Source organism: Cydia fagiglandana, chromosome 20 (genome assembly GCF_963556715.1).
Source record: "Cydia fagiglandana chromosome 20, ilCydFagi1.1, whole genome shotgun sequence".
Taxonomy (NCBI): Eukaryota; Metazoa; Arthropoda; class Insecta; order Lepidoptera; family Tortricidae; genus Cydia; species Cydia fagiglandana.
The window spans coordinates 13,651,514-13,678,531 of NC_085951.1; the positions used below are offsets into that span (position 1 = coordinate 13,651,514).

The 27,018-nt window shown below is 38.4% G+C and overlaps 3 protein-coding genes and 1 long non-coding RNA gene across 4 annotated transcripts in view; 2 read left to right on the forward strand and 2 right to left on the reverse strand.

Moving 5' to 3' along the window:
- Nucleotides 1-14,175, forward strand: part of LOC134674463 (uncharacterized) — a 402,905-nt gene extending 388,730 nt beyond the window's left edge. The window contains exon 2 of the mRNA XM_063532541.1: nucleotides 14,082-14,175. The gene's annotated coding sequence lies outside the window, so the exon portion shown is untranslated. The remainder of the gene's footprint in view (nucleotides 1-14,081) is intronic.
- The window catches only part of LOC134674467 (protein I'm not dead yet), a 145,222-nt gene extending 128,270 nt beyond the window's left edge, over nucleotides 1-16,952 (reverse strand). The window contains exon 1 of the mRNA XM_063532551.1: nucleotides 16,796-16,952. The gene's annotated coding sequence lies outside the window, so the exon portion shown is untranslated. The remainder of the gene's footprint in view (nucleotides 1-16,795) is intronic.
- LOC134674500 (uncharacterized) overlaps nucleotides 1-27,018 on the reverse strand; it is a 104,796-nt gene that overhangs the window by 62,426 nt on the left and 15,352 nt on the right. The window lies entirely within an intron of this gene.
- LOC134674492 (GPI transamidase component PIG-S) overlaps nucleotides 1-27,018 on the forward strand; it is a 91,295-nt gene that overhangs the window by 29,075 nt on the left and 35,202 nt on the right. The gene's annotated exons all lie outside the window — the stretch shown is intronic.

The following is a 27,018-nucleotide window of genomic DNA, read 5'->3' on the forward strand; positions in this document are numbered from 1 at the left end:
TATTGATAAAATAATTGTCAATGACAAAGTTATATCCAACCCAGCTGAAATTGCGTTAAACTTTAATAGACACTACATTGATATCACACATACTAGACACGCTCCCAATATAAATCGCAGCTGCTTACAGATAAATACATATCAAAATAGTATTTTCCTAAATCCGGTTTCTGAAAGCGAAATGAATAAAATAATTTCGTCATTAAACGACACAAAGGCCGTCGGATATGATGAAATCAGCACAACTGTAATAAAAAAATGCAGATGGCACCTTATTCCTGTTCTGACTTTTCTAACTAACTGGTCGTTAGAATGCGGACAGTTCCCAGAAGTCTTGAAATTCTATAATAAAACCACTTTATAAAAAAAATAACAGAATGCATATGGAAAACTATCGACCTATAACACTAGTGCCCATCTTTTCTAAAATATTTGAAAAGTGTATGCATACTCGGTTGACGGAATACTTTAACAAGTTTAACGTGATTAAACTTGAACAAAACGGATTCCAAAAGAACAAATCGACGACATTAGCAGGGTTTAATTTGGTCCATTATATGTATTTCTAAAAGCTTAGATGAGTCGAACCGCACAACGGCAGTCTTTATAGATATGACTAAAGCCTTTGATTTCGTTAGTCATTCACTCCTACTGCAAAAATTAGAACTGTATGGAATTAGAGGACCTGCTCTAGATTGGTTAAAAACATATCTAGAAAACAGAACCCAATGTGTTGAAATAACTAGTCTCAATAAACAAAACGAGGAAACTGTACATCGATCAGAATTTATACGCAACGAATATGGCGTTCCTCAAGGAAGTGTGCTAGGCCCCATGCTATTCAACATCTATATAAATGAATTGCCTGACGTGGTTCCATGCAAATCAGTTCTATTCGCAGATGACATCTCACTAATCATTACCGCGGAAAAAAATGAAATTAATGATGAATATAATAATAAAATAAATTATAAGGTTAGGTTTTTTATAATGTGTTTATATGTATTTTTTATTGTTTTGTAAGTGTTTTTATATTTTACTTTTATATTCATATTATAACAAACCTAACTTAAGACGAAAGATAAATAAAGAAAATAAATCGAATTCTGGAATTATTAATTAATTGGTTAAAACAACAAAATTTAGAAATTAACATAAGTAAAACTAATGCTGTACAATTTTACATAAAGAAAGAAATTAGTAATGAGTTATACTTGAATTATGATCAAGAAATAATTAATGAAGTGAATGATGTGACATTTTTAGGTTTAAAACTTGATGCTTCCTTAAATTGGGATTCTCAAATTGAAAGTGTTTGTAGCAAAGTCAATAGATTTGTGTATGTACTAAGTAGGTTAAGACGCACTGCTACCCTGGAAGCGACCTTGGCTGCTTACCATGGTTATGTTAGCTCTCAACTAAGGTACGGACTAATTCTGTGGGGTAACTGTACAAACTTTGAAAGGGCCTTCATAGCCCAAAAGAAATGTATAAGGGCAATATGTGGTGTGGCCCCAGATGAATCGTGTAAACCCATTTTTGTAAAACTAAATATATTGCCCCTGCCTTGTCTATATATTTTAGAGGTTTGCGTCTTTGTTAAAAAACATATGGATCTTTTTAAAGCGGCTAAAGAAGTATACCCTCGAAACACTAGAAATCCTGAAAGGCTGGCACATGATTACATTCCAAGGACTGCATTTTTCTCAAAGCAGTGTTATATAATGTGTATAAAATTGTTTAACAAGTTGCCGCCGGAAATTCAACGACTACCTTTTAACAGCTTTCGAAAAAGTGTAGCAGACTTGTTGCGGAAAAAACAGTATTATAATGTAGGGACGTTTCTTTTAGACAACATTTAAACTTATTGTTTCTGGTCATTAATTAATTAATTATTATTTATATTTTGACATTATATTTCGATTTTATTCTTTATTTTATTTTACTTGTTGGTTCTGGTCGGAAGGTATTGTAAATAATTAATTAATTGATTATGTTGTTTTAGCTATAATTTGTATATAAAATTGTTATTTAATAAAATAATATAGATTTAGGCTAGCTTGTAAGGTTTGCATGCTGTGCATGGACGGCTAAAAGGACGGACTTTCTTATAAATATAATGTACCAACTATTGTAACTCCTTTTTTTGCAAATAAATATGAATTATTATGAATTATGAAAAAAAGACTAATGGCTCCTCTACACGATGGGCCAACGCCGGCCACTCCAAGGGCCACTCGCATTTATGCGTTAGAGGGAGCAAGTGATATTGCTATCTCATTCTACCGCATGGCTGCGTCCCTTGGAGTGGCCGGCGCTGGCCCATCGTGTAGAGAAGCCATAAAGAACGTACAGTTGATAAAAGTTCGATGCATTTAAGTATGACGCTAATTTCCATTGTTCCAAGTTTATTATATCAACAGCACAAAGGTCGTCTTGATTGTCCTCAAGAATACTCAGCAATTAGCTTAATTACTTTTTTATACTAATTAGATAATTAATTGCTGAGTATCTGGTCGTAATGAGAAAAAGAAATGAGGATAACAGAGGATTTTATTGACCTTCTGCCTTGGGCTGCAAAGATTATTTACTTAACAAATACAATCCAAACTATCCATACTAAAACATATATCCATACTAATATATATATATATATATATATATATTATAAATACGAAAGTGTGTCTGTCTGTCTGTATGTTACCTCTTCACGCTTAAACTGCTGAGTTTAAGCGATTGAGTTTAAATTTGGTATAGAGATAGTTTGAGTCCCGGGGAAGGACATAGGATAGCTTTTATGTCGGAAGTCTTCCCTAAAGAGGTTGAAAAGGGGGTGGAAATTAGTATAAATAATGAATTTCCTGTTAATTGCTGTAAGCAATTAGCATATTATGCTTAAAAATATTGCCATTAGATTTTATCCAGGCGCTATACTTTAACTGCTGCTAATTCCACACAGATGAAGTCGCGGGCAAAAGCTAGTCAGTCAATAATGGGACATTTCTGCCAAAGCAATCCCCGTTTTATAGATTGCTGAAATAGCGAATCTCCGAAAACTGATATCTAATCTGCACAACCACGTATAATGCTCGCGTAGTCATAACATTGTATCGCTTTTGTTCAAACATTGACCGACCAGTTCGTTTACTTTTATACTTTTAACCTACCAGAATACTTTATGTTTATTTTTTATATTATGAACGTTTTATCAAGTATGGCACTGAGAGCTGCCACTACGACCATGCTAAATTTTCTTGCTAAATGGCAATATGATATGTATAGCGCTCTTATGAAATTATACAGATGTAGTGCATAATTATTTTCAATCATTTTTTCACGGACACGTACGAACGTGCCTTGCTATTTCAGTCAGTCTCGGTACAAAAAGTACTGAGGTTGATTGAAGTAGCATGACAAATACGAACCCCAACTAGCAAATCTATGTGCTATAAAAGTTGAGAGCACGTTTTTATTTTCGCTTTTTGGTGCTATAAACGGTGTAAAAACAGTCGAATAAAAGTCCTGTAAGCGTTTACTCAACGCGAAAAGGCGCACTTATACAGACTAAAAGTGTTATAAAAATAGAGTAAGCGCTGTATAAGAAGCAAATCGATGCTGTAAGAGTTGAGTAAAAGTTGATATAAAGCGCTTCTAGTGTTTTAATAGCAACGATAGTGCTTTTATTCGATTATTTGTTCTATAAACATTATCAATTTGCTATTACTCAGTGAAAGTGTGCTATAAAAGCAACCGCACTGCTTTTTCTCAGCAAAAATGTTTCGTAAAAGTAGCCGAATTGCTTTTACTCGGCATTTTGAATGTGTAAGAGTGCAGTAAATGCTTTTATTCAACAAATATGTGCTAAAAACGATCCCAGGTAAGCGATTATATTTCAATTATTTGATTAAGTTTGAGGCCTAATCGTCTTCACGTATCTAATAAAACAAAAAGGTACTTAAGTATTTTTTTACTGCTGTCATCCATGACATTTATTTTTACCGTGATTGTGTACATAAGTTTTTACTTACACGTAATACAGTAAAACCTAGCGCGAAAAATACTTTATTGATAAAACCAAAGGCACTGGTTCATATATATTCATGGGCCGCCTATTTTCTTAAATTTCAATAAAAAAATATTAATTAAAATAAGTAAAAATTTGCTTACACGATCTAGTTTCTGTTATATCTCATTAATTCGACTATAAGTCGAGTAACTGCGTTTACTGCTACACTTATAGCACATGTTGTCGCCATGTTTATGGATTTATAGTCCGGTGGCCGACTGCATGAAACCCTACCTGATAAAAAAATAGAATAATCCTACTCTGTGGGGGTAGCTGACTTTTAGCAGCTTCAACTGCTCTTGGTCGGCCGTGGCTTAACTTGGCAAATTTTGCGCAAATGGCAAAAAAGTGGTACAAATATTCATCAAAAAAACAAAAGTGGTCAGCTACATCCTGTGTTGGCAGGTTCCTGTGTCCGACCGAATTTGTGGTACCACGTGAGCTACAATTTACTTCATCGAAAAATAGAATGTCACTTGTAGGATTGCTGCCATTCACATTTATTTTAATGCGGACGGACTGCAAAAGCTATCAGGCTAAGGTGAGGCCGACCAAGACATACGTCAACAAATTTAATGTAGGTATTACAATCAGTTTTTTTCATTCTATTTTTCGATGAGGTAAATTGTAGTTGTCACGTGGTACCACAAATTCGGTCGAACACAGGAACCTGCCAACACAGGATGTAGCTGACCACTTTTGTTTTGCTGTCCTCAAAGGCAGCTATCCTACCCTGCAAGTTTCATTCTATTATACGATGGGGTTTTTTTTTTGATGAATTTTTGTGCCACTATTTTGCCATTTACGCAAAATTTGCGAAATTAAGCCGCGGCCGACCAAGAGCAGTTGATGCTACTAAAAGTCAGCTACCCCTACAGAATAGGATTTTCTGTTTTTTTATCAGGTAGGGTTTCATGCAGTTGGCCACCGGACTATATTGAAACGTACAACATGGCTGACTTGTGCTATTAATGTAGTTCAAAACTCTTTAAAAGTACTCTAAGCTGAATACATTTTGAATAAAACCTGTAAATACACTTCAGCTCCTATAACAGCGGTTTGAGCCCCATTACCCGAATTATGATATAAGCGCGCTGTTACAGCAGCATTGTTGCCAAATGGTTATTGGATTGCTTTTAATAGGCTTTTATAGCAACAGAGAAGAGAGTTGAGTAACAGTTGTATTAAAGCGCCTTATTCAGACAATTAGCTATTCTATAGCTGTTATATGATTTTAATAGAACAATTATGCTGAATAAAAGAGATTTAGTAGCGCTAATTCAGCATTTATTAAAAGGTGGAATAAAAGTGCTAAAAGATAGTGCTATAAACGTTTATACGACATGATTATAGCACTAATTAGCGAAAATTGCTAAATAGTCGAGTTAACCGCTGTTATACGATATATTGGTGTTTCAACAACCGTAACTCGGCTGTTATACGATTACAGGCTGAGTAAATCAATTCTTATACGACTATTTTGCTAGTTGGGACGTTTCCGAGAAAATACGATGGAAAACAATTACACACTACATCTGTACTCGTACATTGTTACTGCTAACGGCTCGATTCGGAAAATGAATTAGATTTCTACGAGACTTCAACAAGTATGGATAATTTAAAGATATTTGCAAGATAGATATGTCAAATTTGACGTTTCCGCGATTCTGGAGGTCCTCTTGAACGATTTCGACAAGTTATGACTTAGATATCCAAGTCACATCTAGTCAATATCTAATGTAGATCTAGTTGATCTCTATATCGTTTCTAGATCTTGTGATTATCACGAAATCCGAATAGGCCTGTAAGTGGGTACGAACGTAGCCGGTCGGAGTTTAAAAAGTTGCCGATGTTGCCATAAGGTGCTGGTACTGGTGCTAGACGCGCTCCCAGTACATGTCATCTTAAAACTTAAGTCATTCTCAATAGAATTGACAGCAGGGGGTCATATATTGGGTATTAGCATGTCGAGCACTAGTACCACCACCTTACCTATAACTAGATTTATAACAAAAAGTTTTCCGTGATGTAGAGCAATGTATGTATAACCAATATAACGCTGATACAAGTTATTACCTTGTAACATGTTTTATTTAATACTCAAAACCGATGTGTAAATTTGTGTTGTTAACGCCTTCAGTTTATAAACCTGAGTATTTCAATCCGAGCAAAGAAGAATGGTTTTGTCTGGTTTAAATATACAGGGTGTATTTGTTATGATCATCCAGAAAACATCCATTCACCGTCTCCCATTAACAAAATTTACCTGTATATTAAGACTAACCGAACCAACTGTGTCAATTCCTCTCCCTTTTTCCCATTGGATAAGCCTAAAAGAGGATTCATTTTCCTATTTTTGAACCGATTGCAGTTATAACATTTGGACAATGTTATCCTATTTCGATAAAAGCTAATATGAAAAATTTGTTCACTATGGTATGACAGCTGCCTCCGCCATGATATCGGAAATCGAAATCTCATTATCTCCCTCTCTATGGCTTTGCATATTCGAGAAATAGAGATAAATTTAACGATATTGAAATGTCCATGTTGGCGGCATGCCCTCACTTTGTTTGGCGCCCAAACAATTCTAAGATAGGAGGGGTCGGAGGGGAGGAATGTTTCGTAATTGCTTTTTAGGGTTCCGTAGTAGTTCCAAAGGGTAAAAACGGAACCCTATTACTAAGACTCCGCTGTCTGTCCGTCTGTTTGTCTGTCACCAGTGAACCGTGATGCTAGGCAGTTGAAATTTTCACAGATGATGTATTTCTGTTGCCGCTATAACAACAAATACTATAGTCCGTTTTTTTTAGCATTAGAAAGAACTTCGCAGAAGTAAGCTTGTGGTTCCAAATCCGGCACTTTTAGCGGTAATAATTTGAAGTAAATTATATGTATTGACCATGCTACATTAGATAATTCAATAATTATTAATAATTAAAGAGCCTGATAAAGACTACACGCTTGCTTCTGTGGAGTTCTTTCTAATGCTAAAAAAAACGAACTATAAAAAAATAATTATAATAAATATTTAAGCTGAGTTCCCATACAATAAACGTGATTTTTTTGCCTTTTTTGCGTAAATGGTACGGAACCCTTGGTGCGCGAGTCCGACACGCACTTGACCGGTTTTTTTTCTCTGTTGGAACATAGTGTATTCAGCACATAAATAACTCAAAGGTTACATGGCTAACGTAAACAACACCAGGAAGCGACGACGCAAGTGACAATTTACGTACGAAACTGAAAGTCATCGGCCGAGCGTTAATTGTATGGAAAACAATTCGGGAGTTTAACAAACCAATCAAGTATATCAACAATCCAATATTTATGCAATTTTTTACCGTATTCCTTTCAGATAAAGTCCTATATCTATAGCTCGTAATTAGGGTTTGCAATCCGGATCCGAAATGTATGAAATTATCCGGATCTGGATCCGGATCCGCGGATCTTCCCATACATTTCAGATCCGTCGTGCAAACCCTACTCGTAATGTTCTGGCGTCAGATTTTACCTAACGTTATTTAACGTCTACTTTAGTAGGCTTTAATATGCTACTACGAGAATAGTAAAATAAAACGTTGCACGCGAATACGTAGTGTTCTCTCTGTCACACGTAACTACAGCGGGAAGGTGTGACAAGAGCACACTACGAATTCGCATGCACCGAGCGTTTGGTTTTACTATATTCTAATGTGACGTTACATAAAGGAGCCTAGGCTTATTTGGACTGGTAATGTGACATGTAGCTTAAAAGGAGTGTTGAGTTGACGGGATAATATAATCGAACGAGCGAGCGAAGCGAAGCGAAGTTCTTACATTCGACTTCGGACACGCGGCCGGCTAGCGGCACGTCCCGGCATTTCGATGTTTTTAAGCTGAACTGTCAGAAGATAGTTTGATACTCAAGAACTTAAGTAAATTTGTCCTAATTTAAATGAAATTGGGTAAACGTGTAGTTGAGGGCAGTAAATTTTAGTCATTAAATTATGAGCAGGCTTTATCAAGAGGTTATTAAGCTAGAAGAGCTTAAAATGCTAAAAAGCTATTTGTGACGGGTCATGCATTTCTGGTCATCTTTTTTGTAAGAAAGTATGGTCGAGTTTGGTATCAAATGAAAGCGCTCGGCTTGCACTTTTATAATATCGTCTTTAAATTTACCATTTTGAAATAATTAGCAAGATAAAAATAAACATAGTATAGGTATTTGACATTTGGCAAGAAACTATGGAAGGTAGAGGTTTTACACTCCATAGGTACAAGAAACATAACGGCTTACCACAGATACAGTTTATTTTAATCTCTATGGTGAATCAGTTAAAGGCTCCACAGAGCTTACAATTATAGTTTGTCAAAGGACTGTCTCGTTTCAAACACGAACAGAGAGAATCATACTATCTTTATCTTACACCAGTACTAGCACCCTAAAGAAAAGGACGAGTATAGTTTTTTTGTTCTTATTTAATGACAAATTTGATTTGACAACTATATTCGCACACGTTTTCAATCCATTGTCGACTTTATCCTCGCCAGAAGGCCACAGACTTCGGAATGGGGTTGGCAACTGTCAAAGGTTTGCATAGATGGCGCCATCATAGCTTGCCTCTTTGTCTATGAGATTTGGCTTAAATGACTGGCATCCAGGACATAAATATTCATTACAACCAAAAAATTTACACAAGTATAGGGATTGACAGGGCAAGCTATGCTGGCGCCATCTTCAAAATACTTCGACCGGCCAACCCCATTTTCCGAACGGAATGACATTTGTGGAGCAACGTCCCGTTCCTACCTGTCATTCCGTACGGAAACTGAATGAAAATTCCGAACGTCTGCGGCCAAGGTAAGTGTGCAACAAAATATAGATGAAGATGGCGGCCATGCACTATGTCATAAAAATCTTCATGGATGTCGTTTTTTAGGTTTTGGGGGGCGCAGATTTCGATGATGATGATTATTTTGAAATCCAACATGGCGGCCATGCACTATGTCATAAAAGTCGTCATGGATGTCGTTTTATAGGTTTTAGAGGGGCACAGATTTCGAAAATAATGACCATTTCGGATTCCAAAATGGCGGCCATGCACTATGTTATAAAAATCGTCATATATGTCGTTTTATAGGTTTTAGGGGGCGCAGATTTCGAAAATGATGACCATTTTGGAATCCAACATGGCGGCCATGCACTATGTCATAAAAGTCGTCATGGATGTCGTTTTATAGGTTTTAGGGGGCCCCGATTTCGAAAATGATTACCTTTTTGAATTCCAAAATGGCGGCCATGCACTATGTCATAAAAGTCGTCATGGATGTCGTTTTATAGGTTTTAGGGGGCCCCGATTTCGAAAATGATGACCTTTTTGAATTCCAAAATGGCGGCCATGCACTATGTCATAAAAGTCGTCATGGATGTCGTTTTATAGGTTTTGGGGGGCGCAGATTTCAATAATGATGACCATTTTGGATTCCAAGATGGCGGTCATGCACTATGTCATAAAAATCGTCATGGATGCCGTTTTGTAGGTTTTGGGGGGCGCAGATTTCGAAAATGATGATTATTTTGGAATCCAAAATGGCGACCATGCACTATGTCATAAAAGTCGTCATGGATATCGTTTTATAGGTTTTAGGGGGCGCAGATTTCGAAAATGATGACTATTTGGAATCCAAGATGGCGGCCATGCACTATGTCATAAAAGTCGTCATGGATGTCACTTTGTAGGTTTTAGGGGGCCCTGATTTCGAAAATGATGATCATTATGGAATCCAAAATGACGGCCATGCAGTATGTCATAAAAGTCGTCATGGATGTCGTTTTATTGGTCATGATCATCATTTTTGTAATCTACACACCTGTTTCAAATAAGGTATAGGTAGATGCATCCTAGTAAGTCAACAACATCTATATCTACTATCGAATTGTACTTTTGATAGTAGTACGAAATGCCCATCTCGGACTAAGTAAGTAGCACTGCATTCAATTGATTTTTTTGGCGAACCGCGAGTTCACAGTTCGGGGCGAACTACTAGTTTATAGGGTCTGATGTTTGTTACTATGCAGATTGAAATCTTCGTGTCATTTAAATATTTTCTGATCATCATCATAATTCTTAAGAGCTTGGCTCTTGTCGGTGGAGTAACCGCCATTCCGTTCTTCTCTGGCACTGAGCTCCTGATACGTCACTACGTGGATTTTCTCTTTGGCCTGATCCGAAAACGCACGTCTCTTCCTCTGCCTCTTTTTTTCTATTTCTCCTTCAATTATAGACTTTATGTAAGTATCGTGCCGTATCAAGTGCCCCAACATGTTTCCCCTTCTGTCTTCAAATTTTCTCAGCAGAGATCTCTTCTCACGTTTCTTCTTCTCCGTTTTTGTCTTCCTCTCTTTCCAGCTTACCTATACTTTCCATTCTTCACCATGGTGAGGACTCTAAATTGCTAAAATCAGTCATTTTTAAGGTAGGTACGCTGGTCTCCAAACTGTATATATTGGTAACTGGTACGCTTATACTTCAGGTATTGCTCCAAGTTAGACCATAAATGGGATATATGCTATGCTGGCTTTAAATTTATACAATGCAAACGAAGTTAGAAATCAAATATTGCTGAACAGACTACAAATGTGAACAAGTTTGTTTGAAATATTCAACAGATATTTTCTGTCTGTTTAACATAATTTTTGCATCCATTGACATTGTATGCGTTGTTTACGTCAGCATTGAATGCTCGTAGTTTGATGTAATGATGTGACGCTTGAGATAGTTGTGTACTTGTTTACAACAGAAATCATTGTGGCTTAACACTGCCTTAATCATACCATCGTCAACAATGTTATACGGCCCCGACACTATCATTAGCAATGACATAAAATTCCATGACGCTCCAGCGTTTGGCCCAGTCAGGTCATGACATTCCTAAATCTCCCCACACACTTATCAGTATTTCTATCAGTATTTTCATCATTACCTTTCACGGGGTATTTTAAGTTATTATTTTCCTAACCGTTCTTAGTTGTTATAGTGTACGTTTTGAAGAACACAAAACCAAGACATTATTCAATCATCGATTCAAATATTTCTAACCTGTCGTAATTATACTATGTACTGTGGTTACTCTATGCCCGATGAGCCAGAAAAATGCAGAAAAAGAAATAGTTAATTAAAAAGAATATTTATTTGTTTCAACCTTTTCGTGCGTGCGTGCGCCATGACTGTGTGAAAGATTGGTAGTTAAAAAATGTATCCAAATATTTTTTTTATTCTTACCACGAACCGGGAATCAAACTATTCTTAAAGTACAATCAGCATCATATAGTAGGTAGCATCCAAAGTACCTATTCAAATAGTTCGGTACGCCATACATACCTATTATATGGTGTACCGAACTATTTGAATACTTTGGATGCTACCTACTATACGACGCTGACTGTACCTACTGGATTCTTCTGTTATGTAAGAATGTATACGTTTTTGGTTAAGAAAAAAGGTACGGTAAAGGTAAGGTAAAGGTAGGGATTGCAATCCGGTCCGGCGGATCCGGTAATCCGGCCGGATCCGGCACATTTTTCAAGATACCGGATCCGGCAAAATTCACCGGATCCGGTCTCGGATCCGGTAAAGTGAATCAAAGCGCTAAAATATAAAATAACAGCTTAAAACACTGCTAAAATTTAAAAGTTCTCGCCAATATTCGAATTTTCTCGCTCGCAAACAGCAACACAACAACTTGTTTGTTAGTTGACGCCAGTCTTCTAGCCGACGAAATATGTGTACCTAGTCGTAGCGTTGAGATTTCCGTGCACCGTAAGTACTGGATTGGTTTATATTCAATTTATTGTGTTGTTTCATTGTAATTTAATGTACATGTTCTTTCGTTTTATTTTGTACAAACCATTATAGCCCACTTTAAGACACAGGTTTTTGGGGTATCCGAAATACTAATACTTGTACATAATTATATTAATTATTAAAAAAGTGGTTAGGATTTTGCTGATTAAAACTAGTCGGGGTTTCTGCGGTTGACCTGACGTTTAGTATAACAATATCTGTGGAGGTTCGAAGTAAAGAGGTATAAAAAAAGAGTCCGTCATAAAGCAAGTTCGAACGGGATAGTCTTATATGGAACATTAAACCATAAACACTAACTATTCATTCTCAATTAGTCATAAAACTTTTTAAGCTTTACAGTCCTGATTTAGTTAATATGTTTTATCCTTCTTACAAATACATAAGTCAAAATGAAAGATAAAGACCAAAACGAGAAGATCAAAACTGTTCATAGCTAATTCAGGCCAGTAACGCGTTTATAAATAATGCCATAAACCAGAGAGTTTACTTATGGGATAGATGCATACTTACAACATGTTATTATATAAGGCCATATACAGAATATACAAAATAGGGATGTTGACCATATTTTAAAAAATATATTGAACTCCATGCACGAAATAAAACGCAAAAGGGAATATTACGCAAAAGTCGGCGTTAGGGTCCACTAGCAAATTCAGAGGGTCTACTTCGAAATGCGAAAATCGAAATTTCGTTATCAGTCTCTAACGCTCGAATACGCAAGAGTGTTAAAGAGGCAGAAAACGAAATTACGCGGTAAGCCCTCAGGATGTGCTAGAGGCGCCCCCTACGTAGAGTATTGCGTAATACTATTCTATTTCCCTGAATAGGGAATATTACTCGAAACTCTGCGTAGGGGGCGCCACTACCACAATCCATCACAATCTGGGGGTCTACCGCGAAACACGAAATTTCGTTTTCTAACCTCTCTATCACTTTTCATCATCATCATCCTCACTTTTGCATATTCGAACGATAAAGAGGCAGATAACTAAATTTAGATTTTCGGGTTTCCCGGTAAAAATATAATTAAATTGTTGCAAACAACATAAAATAAAAGGTTTTTAATTTTTATTTCATGTATGGAAACTTTTAGAAAGGGACAGAGATTTTCTTTGTGCATCGTATTCTGCATGTTTTCCTTTTTTCTTAAGAGTCAAGTGAAAATAAACTTTAGAGTAATGATAATAGATTAGGTATACTTCACTTATTGATTTAAATGCCAGTAATGACTCTTGTTAGTATAAAACCTTCTTCTAAAGTACTTTAAATGACGGAATGAGGGATTAGAGTGATACGCTCCACTCACTATCAGTATAATGTCATTATTTTGACATTTCTTCAAAAATATTAAAAATGTTTAATAACTTCATTATCGTCCATCATTCTTTCTGTCATTTCTCATTCCATCATTCTAACCAATTCACTGTCAGTATAATGTCATTTCTAGTATCATTACTTTGACATAACTCCAATACTGACGGAAATTATTAAAATAAACTTCATTACTTGCCGTCATTCCTTCATGACACTCCCTACACTATCACTAAAAACGTCATTCCGTCAAAGTAATGTCAGTATCCATGATAGTGTCGGGGCCGTATTAACTATCAATTCGTAAACCTTTTGTGGTAGTAGTACTTATTGCACGCCATCCTCCAGAAAGACATACCTAATTTGTTCATTCGCTCTCAATATTAGACTCACTTATAACTTGTATTTTAAAGCGCGACTTAAGTCGTGTTTCATAACGTCTAACCGTTACATTCCTGACAAAATGTCTGGGATTTGACGTTGACCGTCAGTATTGTAACGATTGCTAACCGGCCGTTAAAGGTGCACAGTTAAGTGAAAATGCTCATTCAACCTTTGAAAACAACAAAGGCACTTTGGTTCTTTGCAATGGCCCAAAGAATATTTAAGAAAATCCCAACCGGCATAAAGCATCTAGGGCTGCACCAATTTAAGAAGCATTTGTATTTGAAATATTTTCTTTCTGCTCGTATAGAGATAAAGTGGAGGCAGATCTCCGTGAGCTCGGCGTCGGCGAAAGCTGGCGGGATACCGCTCTGGACCGATCAAAGTGGCGTGCTCTTGTGTTGGAGGCCAAGACTCATTTTGGGTCACCGCGCCAACAAAGTAAGTAAGTAAGTAAGTCGTAGGTATAGAGACATTAACACTAGACCCTACTCATAGTGTTGTGTTCCTGCCGGTGAGCTAGGTTGGCAGAGCTCAATGAGGGTGCGGACCTGCGGGGTGTTAGGGTCGGCAACGCGCATGTTAACACCTCTGGAGTCTGAGACTTCGGAGACTGCTTACCATCAGACGGGCCGTATGCTTGTTTGCCACCGACATAGTAAATAAATAAGGAACGACTGACTTGACGTGTATGTCGATACTTGCCAATTAATAGTCATAGAAGTAGCTTTGTAGGTTCTATTACACCGTTAGTACATACGACAGGTTTATTGGTTTATTGTCAATATGATAGGTCTCGTCAACCGCTATAATGTTACAACGCTTAATGGAAATGCATCCATAGATCACATAGATATAAAAACTTGTTACGAGAAACGTTGCCGGCGTTTAAATGAACAAGATATCTCATTTTCAATCTCCAGACCAATGTGTGAAGCTGTTTTTGGAGTTGCTTTTAGATATGAAATTCTAAAAATATTGGGTAAAATGGTAAATAGAGTCCCTCTTAAACTCTCCACTGACGTGGAAGTGACAAAATGGAAGTCGCTGCATAATTTGTGTCTCATGCGTCATTCCTTCATGCCTTCATGCCAATCCTTACACTATCACTAAGAATGTAATTCCTTCAAAGTAATGTCATTATTCATGATAGTGTCCGGCCCATAATAGTGTTGTGTTCCTGGTGAGTAAGGTTGCAAGAGCTGAACGAGGGCGCGTAGTGTTAGGGTCTCCAACTCTGCAACGCGTATGTAACACATCTGGAGTTGCAGGCGTCCATAGGCTACGGAGACTGCGCCATCAGGTGGGCCGTATGCTTGTTTGCCACCGACGTAGTATTAAGAACAAAATGTACAGAGTCAGCTTACTCCGACTTCCACCTTTATTTCTTTTCTTCATCTTTAATCAATGATTTGTTGCATTAAAACCAGATTAAAACACGTATTTTTAGCTAGATTAATGGGGATTTTAGTCTAATCTGAGACAATGGCACGACAGTTTAGCTAAGCTTTGCAAATAGCTCGTATTCAAGGTTGTAACTTCTTATCTTGCCTCCAATTCTTTGTCGGGATCTTGACATAAATTTCTTCTTCTCTGGTTACGTTCATATGAATATGAAGACTACAGATGTAGTGAAATTGTGCAATTGTTATTTGTTTTACAAGGGGACAAAGTTGTTGTTTAACCACTCGTGATAATATTGATACCCATTCCGAAAGATTCCAAAATTGAACCACGAGCGTAAAGTTTTTGAACAATTGGTGTGGTGAAAAATTGTTTTCCATCGTATTTTCTCAGAAACGTTCGTATTTGTCATGCTTCTTCAGTCAACCTCAGTACTTTTTTGTACCGAGACTGACTGACATAGCAAGACTCTCTCGTGCGTTTCCGTGAAAATACGATGGAATATAATTATGCACTAACTATATACAGATGGGGTCGGGATTTAGCTTTATTGCGGAGGTTCTCCAGTTACGTCTATGTTGAGTATTTAGATTTATTGGAATTTGGACGAATGATCTTTGGTGTCGTGCATCGGACGTCTTTCGGCTGAGACGATGATCTTTGGTGATAATATTTCACTATTAATTGCAGATTTTTTGGATACAAAACCTTAGTGAGTCAATTATTTGGATTCTTCGTTTTACTTTATCAACTTTACATTAAAATAAAATAACTTTTATGAAACTGAACGGTTTATTTATTGGCAACATAAAAATAATCCGTTTAGGTAGTGATTGTATTCCTAAGTAACTCATGTAGAGTTTGTACGGAAAAAGAAGAGTCGTGAAATGTATGGAATCCAATACAATCTACGACTCCTTTCTTTCCGCATAGACTCGAAATCACGATACGTCATATAAAAAATTCTTTTCACCACATCAACTGGTAAAGGCTCTCTTGATTGTTCAAACACTGATAGCAAAGTAGTTGCATATTATTCACATGTGAGGCAAAGTAATTAAATGCAAATTTTGCGTGATTTTCTTATGTTTGCTGGTAGAATTGTCTTTTATATGATAATATTGAGTGAGAAATATATAATAACATTCATTTGGATTTGATATCTTACAGTTAATATTTTCTTCGGGTTGGTGTTTGGTGTGGTGAAAAATTCATTTTTTGGCTTTTGTGTAAAAATGAATTCGAATTAAATAAATTATTCATAGTTCAGATAACTTACCTATGTTTCGAAGCACACCTAAACCCTAAACTAGTTGTTATGGTACTTATGGTGTGAGGTGTGATTACACAAATGATTGGTTATGGTGTTTTTCCTTATGTTTTACAACGTAATGTTTTAATACTATAAATGCACGTGTTTCAAGCCCTTGAAATGCTAGTTGCTAGACCAACTCGACACATAAAGGTTTTACGATATGCATTCTTATAGGTTAACAGCTTAAAGGTATTTATACATTATTCTGTTCCAATACTGTTCAATCATTAATGTTTATAAAACGGACACCTGTTTAAATTCAATACATTTTGATAATAAAGTGTGTAGGGCATTACGTATAAAATGATTTTATTTGCGCGCGCATAATTCACCATGAAAATGTTTGATATTTCGTTTAATCTTCGTCAAATCACGGGAACTTCGGTATCCGCAACTCCTAAAGTATATTTATAAATCCAAAATCGTTAAGCGTTTTTAACTGTGAGAATTTTCAATTAAACTTACCGATATTGTCGAATATTCCTTTGTTGGATTGAAGATCACAGTACACAGCACAGAATAAAAATAAAAGTTTCAAAATTCGAACACTGGATGGCGGGAATTTTCGCACGCGCGTTCTGCGCGCGCCGCGGCCGTCAACTGACCGGCCAGTCGTTCAGTCCCTCTGGTTCCCACATAGGCGCGTTGTCTCTGGCTTTTTTATTTTTATTTAGTGAAGTGAACCCAACACGTGATGGCATCAGGTTTGTTTTTATAATAGTGTGCATTCGGCGTGGGTATTATCGGTCAAATGTGACATGAGTGTGGCGTTGTGATGATTATACTTACAGGTTGCAGGTTAGGTTTATAATTAACCGCATAATAATACTTGATCGTCAAGTTTGTGATAACTTTAGAGCAAAGTCGCGGAAGGTTATGGGGTCAATTCCGACGTCAATTTTTACTGACCTACATAGAGGACGATTTTGGTTAAAATAGGTTATTTGATTTTGACTCTACAAAAAATGTCTAAATTGTAAAATGCGTATTTTTATGTAGTCTGTGATTTTTTATTCACCTAACATACATACAGACTTTATGTCATAGGTACGTCTGACAAAAAATAAGTAGCAATTAAAAAGTGGCAATACTGTAGAGTCGTCCCTTTCAAATCAATCTAGTTAAGAATCTGATTGCAAATAAATTACAGAGAAAGAGTGATAGATGTCTCTATTTACCTTTTTTATAAATCAATTAGTGATTTTACGTCTTACTTCGTATTCGCGTTATATGGGTTAGAGTTAGACCAAGAAAAGTCTGCAGCGATTATGATAGCTCACGCAGTGCACGTGCTATTTAAACGTCGAACTTCTATGAATTTATTAGTTTTATGGCTTATAAATAACACTTGCACTGCGTGGGCTATCAAAATCGCTGCAGACTCTTCTCCCAAGTAACACACAAGCAGGATAATAAAGTAAAATTATCATCTTATTCAATTTAAGATTGCATAAATTTTGTGTATATGCGGTGGAAATTACTAAATTCGGAATAAGAAAATATGTGGGCCTAGTGGGGCCTTTATACCAATAAATGCTGAATAAATTTTGCATAGTATCGGTTTTGCATATTAAAGCTGAATAATACTTATTTCTTACACAGTTACTCAGACATTATTCAGCTTAAAGCATTTGTGGTTACTAAAAGCTGCATAATAGCAGCATTAGCAGCAATTAGCTGTATATATTCTGTGTTGTATGATTTTAAGCAGACAATATTAAGAAAAATGTGATAGTGGCTACTAAATACTGAAAAGAAGCGTCGGTGAAGACTTTCAACTGTATAAAAGCGATTGCAGTTTCTGTTTTAACGCTAGTTTTTGAATAAAGGTGGACGCTATTACTGGAAGCTGTAATAAAATCCACATATTATTTGTTATTCAGTAGCTGCATATATGGGTTAATTATGGCTTTTATTGACATAACGTCTGAATAATAAATACTAAAACAACACTTATACTTAAGTTATAGCGATTTTAGTACACATATACTATATTTTCTTCCCAAAAGCTGCAAAATGAACGCAATGAGAAGCGCTATTCAAACTACTGCTTAGTATCAACAAGTGCGCAGTGGAGAGGGTTCCGTAGCTTTAAACACGGTCAACAGTGCTACTTGAGTCTGATTGCTTTGAGCTTGAGCGTATTTTTATTTTATTTTGAACGCATCATGAATAAATACGCATATTCTTTAATCCAACCATTATTTAAAAAATCGAGGTTTAGTTTTCTTAACAATTCTCTTCTATTGGTTATTTTACACAAGATGCATTGTCCTTTTAATAAGAGATGCACCGGATATCCGGTTACTATCCGGCCTATCCGGCCACTATTTTACTATTCGGCCGGATACCGGATAGTAACATTGCATGATTTCGGAGTAAACAAATTGGATTTAAGAAACAGACACGGTCATAATCGTACTTGTTTATTATTTTAAAACAATTTAATCATTCCACTGACTTGCACGCGCACTCATTTCGAACCTAGAAATGAGTCCGCGCGAACTTTTACTAGGAAACAGGTCAAACCTGCAGAATGCGCACCTGAAAAACCGAAATGTAGGTATAGTTCCGCCGGCCGAATATCCGGCGGCCGGATACCGGATATTCGGCCTGGACACTGGCCGAATATCCGGTATCCGGCCAAACAACTATCCGTTGCATCTCTACTTTTAATGACGTAAAACAATTGCTAGTTACCATCGTAAACACTGTTAACTGACCATTTTCATACCTTACTGCAACGAGATAAAGTTTACCAATAGCCATTTAAGGTTGTTGTTAGTTGGCAAACAATGTGTCAAATGTTAGTTATTCATATTGTTGCATTAAAAAGTTGTAGACTGGACTGGGTATGAGAAAAATAAAATAATCACCCTCATAGCGAAATCGATTCTCCTGTCGATTTTGAACAGACTGTTTTTAGTTTTCAAGTGGGTCTACTCATACCCATCCCACACTATACTCGTACTCATATCATACCTAAACAATACTGCCCATATCAAACTATACTTAATTGTACTCATACCCGTGATACCCGCTACTAATATGAATGAATGAATGATATACCCTCACCTTCGCACCTATACCATATTCATATTCATACCATACTCGTAACCATACCATACTCATACTATATACATCTTCGTACTCACGTCGTACATCTTTGCGTTACCTTTACCTACTACATATTTGTCGGAACTGATAACGGAAAAAATAACTGTGTAAACTGCCGTGCCCCCAGATTTATCATATAACTTATATATTATATGGCGTTTATAATATTAGTGGGAAGTAGGATTGAATATTGCCCGTGTTACATACCTATAATGTTTTATCATCAAAGTAGTGAGGATCTATGTGGTTTTTACCATTTGTGTATAGAACCCTAATAGGCTTTAAGATTGAGAAAACAATTACTATTATACTGATGTTATTCAAAACTTGTTGTGTTAAGACCATTATTATCTAACATGTTGCTTAGTAACGCGAATAATGTGAATGCTTATTCAGAAATTAGCACAATAATAGCTGTGGCAGCAGCTTATATTCAGCACAGTCGGACGCCATTACGGTTGCTCACTTTCTAACAGGGCTCGGAAACCGGTATTTGCTCCATACAAAAATACCGGTATTATTACGTTCTTTTTCGTTCTTTGGTTTATTGTTTCTTTTTTAATTAAACAATCTGATAACACAAATTCGTTACCTAAATACATGATCCAGTCTTACGTAAAAAGCATAAAATAATTCAAAATATTGGTCTATTTCGGGGTTTAAAAAAAATACCGGTTCCGAGCCCTGCTTTCTAACCTCTACAATTATATAGGAATTGAATATGAACTGAAAAACCCATTTTATTCATTTATAAAACTAGTTTTATCGTAGCATAACTTGTTAAAGTACATTTTCTATCACTAAAACATCTAAACACCGCAGAAAAATTACAATTTTAAATGTGGAGTAGTAAATTTTCTATATTTACTTTTGAAACGGTGCATTATTTACGCGGCGCTTTAAAATTTTAAATAAAATGCATATATATATTAACAGTAAAGTCGCATGCGCAATGAAATTGAAGTTATGTAAACATCAAATAAATATATGGGTGATGTCCTCCTTATTTTGTAAGTTTTCACTGCAGAAACTACACTTTGACACGAGTTCACAAATTAAAATGGAAGACAAATCATTGATTTAACACAAATATCTGAATATATTTTCTGTAAAAATGCACTTTGGAACCAAAAGCTTCATAACGTGTGAATAACTGATTCATTGTGTACAAAGCTGCATAACTTTGGTTTAAAAGCGGTATATAAGCTTTTGACAGCCTCTATACAAGTGTTATTCAGCGATTCAATGTGTGGGCACACACTTATATAGCTATTACATTACTGTTGCACTGCCCACTTTGCGCCCAAACCTTCTGTATAACGTCTGTATTAGCGCTTATTCAGCTGTTATACAGCTACCTTATTCAGCATTAAGTACGGCATGCTGTATTATTCAAACAATATTCAGCTACGTTGTGTTACTTGGGCTTGGTCTAAATCTAGTCACTTTCGTTTTCAGCATTAAATAATCAGCTGCAGTTCCAACACGAATATTTGTTCAAATACCATATGGTGTACCCGAGCATCAATACAACGAACCCAGCAAGGGGTCATCCATTAATTACGTCACACGTTTAGGGGGAGGGAGGGGGTCAAGAAAATGTGACATATTGTGACATGGGGGAGGGGGGAGACACAAACATTGTGACGTCACTTTAACTTCATCAGTAACCGAAAATTTATTTAAATTATTTAGTTCGCTGTACATTTAAATAACAAGTTTTTAAAAGGAAAATAGTTTTTAATCGTTTAATTTTCTTTCCTAAGAGGTTTTGGGTTATAAAATTACTAATATTTATATCGTCAAAAATATTTTGATAAAATATTAATAATACTTAGGTATTTACTTAATTCGATTTGGCGATTTCGTAGAAAAAATGTGACGTCACACTAGGGGGGGAGGGGTTTGCCAAATGTGACCAAGTGTGACAAGGGGGGGGAGGGGTCAAAAAACCTAGAAATTGGTGTGACGTAATTAATGGATGACCCCCAATAACCTAATTTAGGCATCAAACCAAACAAAACAAGATGAACGTGTTTCACGCGTGCCGGAGTCGCGTGGCCAGTTGGCCGGTTTAAGGCAGATTAGTTAAGGAAATGAATACACCTATTAAATCCATATAGTTTTCGACATCGCTTAGACGATTCCGGCACAGATCTTAAGCTTAAGGTAGATTATAATATATAATATTGACAGTTGGCACGTGTAACGTTATCTATCTTAATACCTTTAAACGAGCAATTCTTGTTTATTTATATGTATATAAACAAGAATTGCCCGGGGATCTCGGAAACGGCTCTAACGATTTCGATGAAATTTGCTATATTGGTTTTCGGGGGCGATCAATCGATCTAGCTAGGTCTTATCTGGGAAAACGCGCATTTTTGAGTTTTTATATGTTTACCGAGCAAAGCTCGGTCTCCCAGACATTCTATATATTAGGTATAAAAATATCTGAATGTGACCAATTTGATTCAGGAAGGAACTGTCATCAGGACCGACATTAGACCTATCTTTTTGACATACCGCTGTAGAAACGCAGTGCAAAAAGACCTTAGCGAACTCTGCGCCGTCGACTGGACAGAAACGTCCACAGAAAATATTAAATAGGTTATACTTAGTAGTCATGAGGGCCTGCGACGTTTCAGTAGACGACACGTCGGTCGCGCGAAGTGTAGAGAAAAGACCAGAAAAGCAGACCCCACAATCAGATGGGAATAATAATGCTGAGGAGAGAGAGAGAGACTTAGTTCTGTGGCAACTGCTTTAGGCAAAGTAGCATGGCGGTATTTGATGCTGTCGGAGGCCAAGATCCACTTCGGGTCGGGCCACAGCAGTAAGTAAGTCAACATACTCGGAAGTCGGAAGCTATTGTATATATCGTAACCACGTCTACTTCATGGAGTATATTAAGATAACAATCAGTGTGTAAGGTTATTTGTCTAGGAATCTAGAACTACAGGAACCGTTCTAGTGTTCAAGGTGTCTCACATATGGCCTAGGTTATAAACACAATTAATTGTCCTGGGTCAGTGTCAAAGTAACCCTATACAATAATCGTAAGCTGCCTATTAAATTACCAAGATTACCATTATAACGCAACGCACACTTAATACGTTTATGTCACTAGAAACTAGGTAAGGCCTGGGGGACTATTTATATTAAGTACCTACTACCTACTCAGAGACGGTTGAACCGGTTTTTGAAGTGAAAACTTCTTTAGCGGCGCTGAGCACTTTTTGAGGTGGGGAAAAAATGATAAACTCGAGACAGCGTAACGCGTAACGCGCTGACGTCATGGGTGACGGACAATGTTACGAAACTGACACTAATATAAAGGATGGGTCAATAAAATTATACATAGTGCTGCAGACATTTTGGACTGGTCATCAAACAACACACATCTATTAATTCACGTACGTTAAAGTTCTGATCTATTAATTGACGTATCTTAAAGTTCCAATCGGACAGTAGGTATGTCACATAGTTCTTAATTCGCTGTCATAAGTGTCATAACTGCTATGGGACATTTTTTTGAGTAGCAGCCATGTTTTAACACTTTTGACTGTACTCATGCTCTTTCAGAACCAATGACTTTTTGTTTATAATAATTTATAAATCTTTTATTTTACTTGCCAACTACATTTTATTATGAAACCTTATCGCGAAAGTTATTAAATTCGTAGAGTACTTGTGTAATCAAAAAGCTATAAAAATCACGTGATAATTATTTCGTGGCAATTAAAACAAACTATAACATAGAATTATCTGATTGATAACATCTCCACAAGTCCACAACAGTAGAAAAGAGGGTTGCAAAAGTATTTTCACCACATCAGCTTGGAAAGGCTTACTTTGCACTTCAAAAACGGATAGCAAAGTTGCACTCCGCTATCAGTAATTCACATGTGAAGCAAAGTAATCAAATGCAAATTTTGAGTTGTTTTCTTATATTGTATTGTATTGTAGCTCGGGCGATTTTCCGCAACTCGACGTCTTGCGCCTATTTTGCGTGATAGGGGGTGGGCTAGTCTTGCCAGCCCAGCTCCTCGAGGAATCCTATCAAACCTTTGATGTTGAGTAGGACCTCGGGGAGGTCACTCGGGGATCCGAGATGTTTTGCCCTGTATGGGGCCAATCCGCTGCATTCCAACACCACGTGAGAGGCTGTTTCTTCTTCCTCCATGCATCCACGGCATAGGGGACTGTCTGTGACACCTGTTATAAAAAGATGTTTGTTAAAAAGTCCATGACCTGTTATGACACTGGTTACCATACTCAGTCGAACCTTTCCTAGTTGAAGGAGCGCCCTTGTGAGCTTACCGTTCATGCTAGGCATGGCCTGCTTGGCCTGTCTGCATCCAGTTTGGTGTAGTTTCCCTGTACGTGCCAGCAGCATTGAGCGTACCTTACTAAACGGTATCGGGAGGATCGGTTCCGGGCCTATCGCCCCCGCACCCGATCCTTGTCTGGCGAGCTCGTCCGCGGCGTCGTTACCTCGGGATCCACTGTGTCCTTTGATCCATTGTAAGGTGATCTTATTGTTCTGACATACCTCCATTAGTCGTTCGTGGCATTCGTGTATAAGTTTGGATGTGACTATATGGCTTTTTAGGGCCATTAAGACTGCTCTGCTGTCGGAGAGTATGCGGATGGAGGATCCTACTACCTTCCTTGCAGTGATGGCAGCCGCCGCGTTAATGATGCCCATGCACTCAGCCTGGAATACCGAGTTATGGGCTCCTAGCGGAGTGGTGATTGACATGTTCAGGTCTTCTGAAAAGGTTCCAGAGCCTGATCCGCTGTCTGTTTTGGACCCATCAGTGAAGATTCTCAGCTCCCGGGGATTGAGTCCTTCGTAGTTGTCGTCCTCAAATAATTGTATTTTGTACCTTTTGTCAAAGATGGCTTGTTTGTGAATTCGATCCGTGCCCGCCATGAGCACTGGAAATTCGCTGTATACTTTTTCCAGGCATGCTGTGTGAAGAGCTCCTGTGGTGTTAGACCATATATTGAGGGTTCGTAACCTTACCGCTGAGAGACTGGCCTCTTGTTGTATGTGTAGGTGCAGCGGTGAAAGGTTTAGCATGACCTCCATGGCTGCAGTCGGAGTGGACCTCGTGCAGCCAGTGGTGGCCGCGCATGCGAGCCTCTGGAGTCTTTGTAGCTTGTCTCGTACGTTGCCTAGGTTTGTTCTTGGCCACCAAACCAGAGCACCGTAGCAGAGTAGGGGGCGGATTATAGTCTTATAGAGCCAAAGGGTAATTTTCGGGTTGAGTCCCCACCTCTTACCAATCATCCTTCTGCACTGCCAGAAGACTACTCCCGCCTTGTCTATGCGTTTGTTGATGTGATTGTTCCAGTTGAGTTTACTGTCGAGCGTTAGCCCTAAGTACTTAACTTCGTCGGTCAGCTGTAGCTCAGTCTGGAAGAGTGTTGGTCTGGTAAAGTTGCCAAGTGCCCTTTTATTGGTGAACATTACCATTTCTGTTTTTGTGGGGTTAACTGATAGGTCAAAATCTCTACACCAGCGTTCTACGATCCGAAGAGCTGCCTGGGTGAGGTCGCATACTGTACTGGCAAATTTACCTGATATTAATATTGCCAGATCATCAGCGTAGCCTATTGTGTAGAAGTGTTCCTCGTTCAGTTTGGTTATGAGGTTGTTGACTACTAGGTTCCACAACAGAGGTGAGAGAACTCCCCCTTGAGGGCATCCTCGCACCGCCGCTACGGCCTGCGGTTCACCTACATACCTTATTGTCCTTTGATTTAGCATGTTCATGATCCACTTTATTAGTCCAGGTTCAGCGCCGTGGCTTTCCAAGGCGTTCCCTATACTGGAAAAGTGAGTCTTGTCAAAAGCGCCCTCTATGTCAATGAAAGTGCCGAGGCACATTTCTTTGCCGTGGATGGCTCTCTCAATGCGGCTTACAACCATGTGAAGAGCCGACTCCGTAGATTTACCTGAGCTGTACGCGTGCTGGTTGTTGTGCATCGGTATGTTCTTTAGCGCCCGGTCCCTCAGGTCCCTGTCGCACAGTTTTTCCAAAGTTTTCAGCAGGAATGATGTGAGACTGATGGGCCTAAAGGATTTGGCAGCTGTGTAGTCGTTCTTACCTGGTTTAGGTATGAATACCACATTCACATCTCTCCATCTCCTGGGCACGTACCCCCAGGCTAGGCAGGCTGCCATGATGTCGGTCAGGGTTTCCTGGATGAGTCCTAGACCCCACTGTAGGAGAGCGGGGAAGATCCCATCCGGACCAGCCGCCTTGAAGGGATGGAAGCTGTCTATGGCCCACCTGAGTTTCTCAGCCGTGACGACTCTGTGCGCCATTTGCCAGTTGTTGTCCGTTGTACTGTATTCCTCGTCCTGCTGATCTGCATCGGCGAGACTTACGCATCCTGGAAAGTGAGTTACCAGGAGAAGGCGTTGGGTCTCTGCAGGGCTAGATGTGTATGTGCCATCGGGTTTACGCAGTGAGCCCAATTGTGATGTGGGCTTGTGCGCTAAGGTTTTCCTCACCCGGTTGGCGTGGTCAAGTGTTTCAATGCTGCTGCAGAAGTTCCTCCATGACAGGGATCTCCAGTACCGCAATCTCTTTTTGTACCTGGCCTTGGCTTCGTAGTAGTTTTCCCAGTCCACCTCAGCCGTTGTGTTCATGGCCCTGTTGAAGAGTCTTCTTGTTTTCCCCCGGAGTCTCTCCAGTTCTGGGCCCCACCACTGGTGACCCTTTATGGCAGTCTTTGCCGGTGGTTTTAAGGGGCACGCCTTGTGGTAGCTGTCTACGAGGGTATCAGTTAAGATATTTACCTGCTGTTCTATCTGAGCCGGTTCCCGAAGGTCATCCCTCGGTGGAAGCCGGTCAAGGCTTTCCCCTAGGACCTTCCTAAAAGTGGCTCGGTCCGTTTTCCTGGGATTCCTCCGGGCGGTTGGTGTGTCTCTAGATGCTAGTAGATTGAAGCGAATCCACCTATGGTCTGAGCAGGAGGCCTCCTGGGAGACGTGCCATCCCATAATTAGTTCACTGACCTCCTCCGAAGCCAGAGTCAGGTCGATAATCGTCCTGCATCGTTTGTTTACAAATGTTGGTTCAGCGCCTATATTTAGAATGTTTAGATTAGTAGTCACAAGATATTCAACAAGTGTCTTACCTCTGTTGTTGCTGGTCTCCATTCCCCACAGTGGGTGGTGTGCGTTGGAGTCGGCCCCGATGATTATTGCGAGGCCTGATCTCTCGCAGTGGCTGACCAGTCGTTGTAGTTCGGCAGGCGGTGGCTCGTCCTCTCCAGGCATGTACGCCGAGGCAAGGACTAGGTCGCGACAGCCTGTTGGCAGTGGAACTTGTAGTTTAATCGCACACAGGTCTCTGGAACAGAATTCAGTGAGCGGTTGTGCAATAATATTGTTAGTAGTTAGGATACATGCCCTAGGGACGGCATGTACCGTGGAGTAGTAGAGCTTACCTTTCGTGTCGGACAGCCCGCGTATGTATCCATTGCCCGCCCATGGTTCTTGTAGGAGGGCAACGGCTGTTGGCAAACCTGCCAGACAGCGTCTGAGTTGG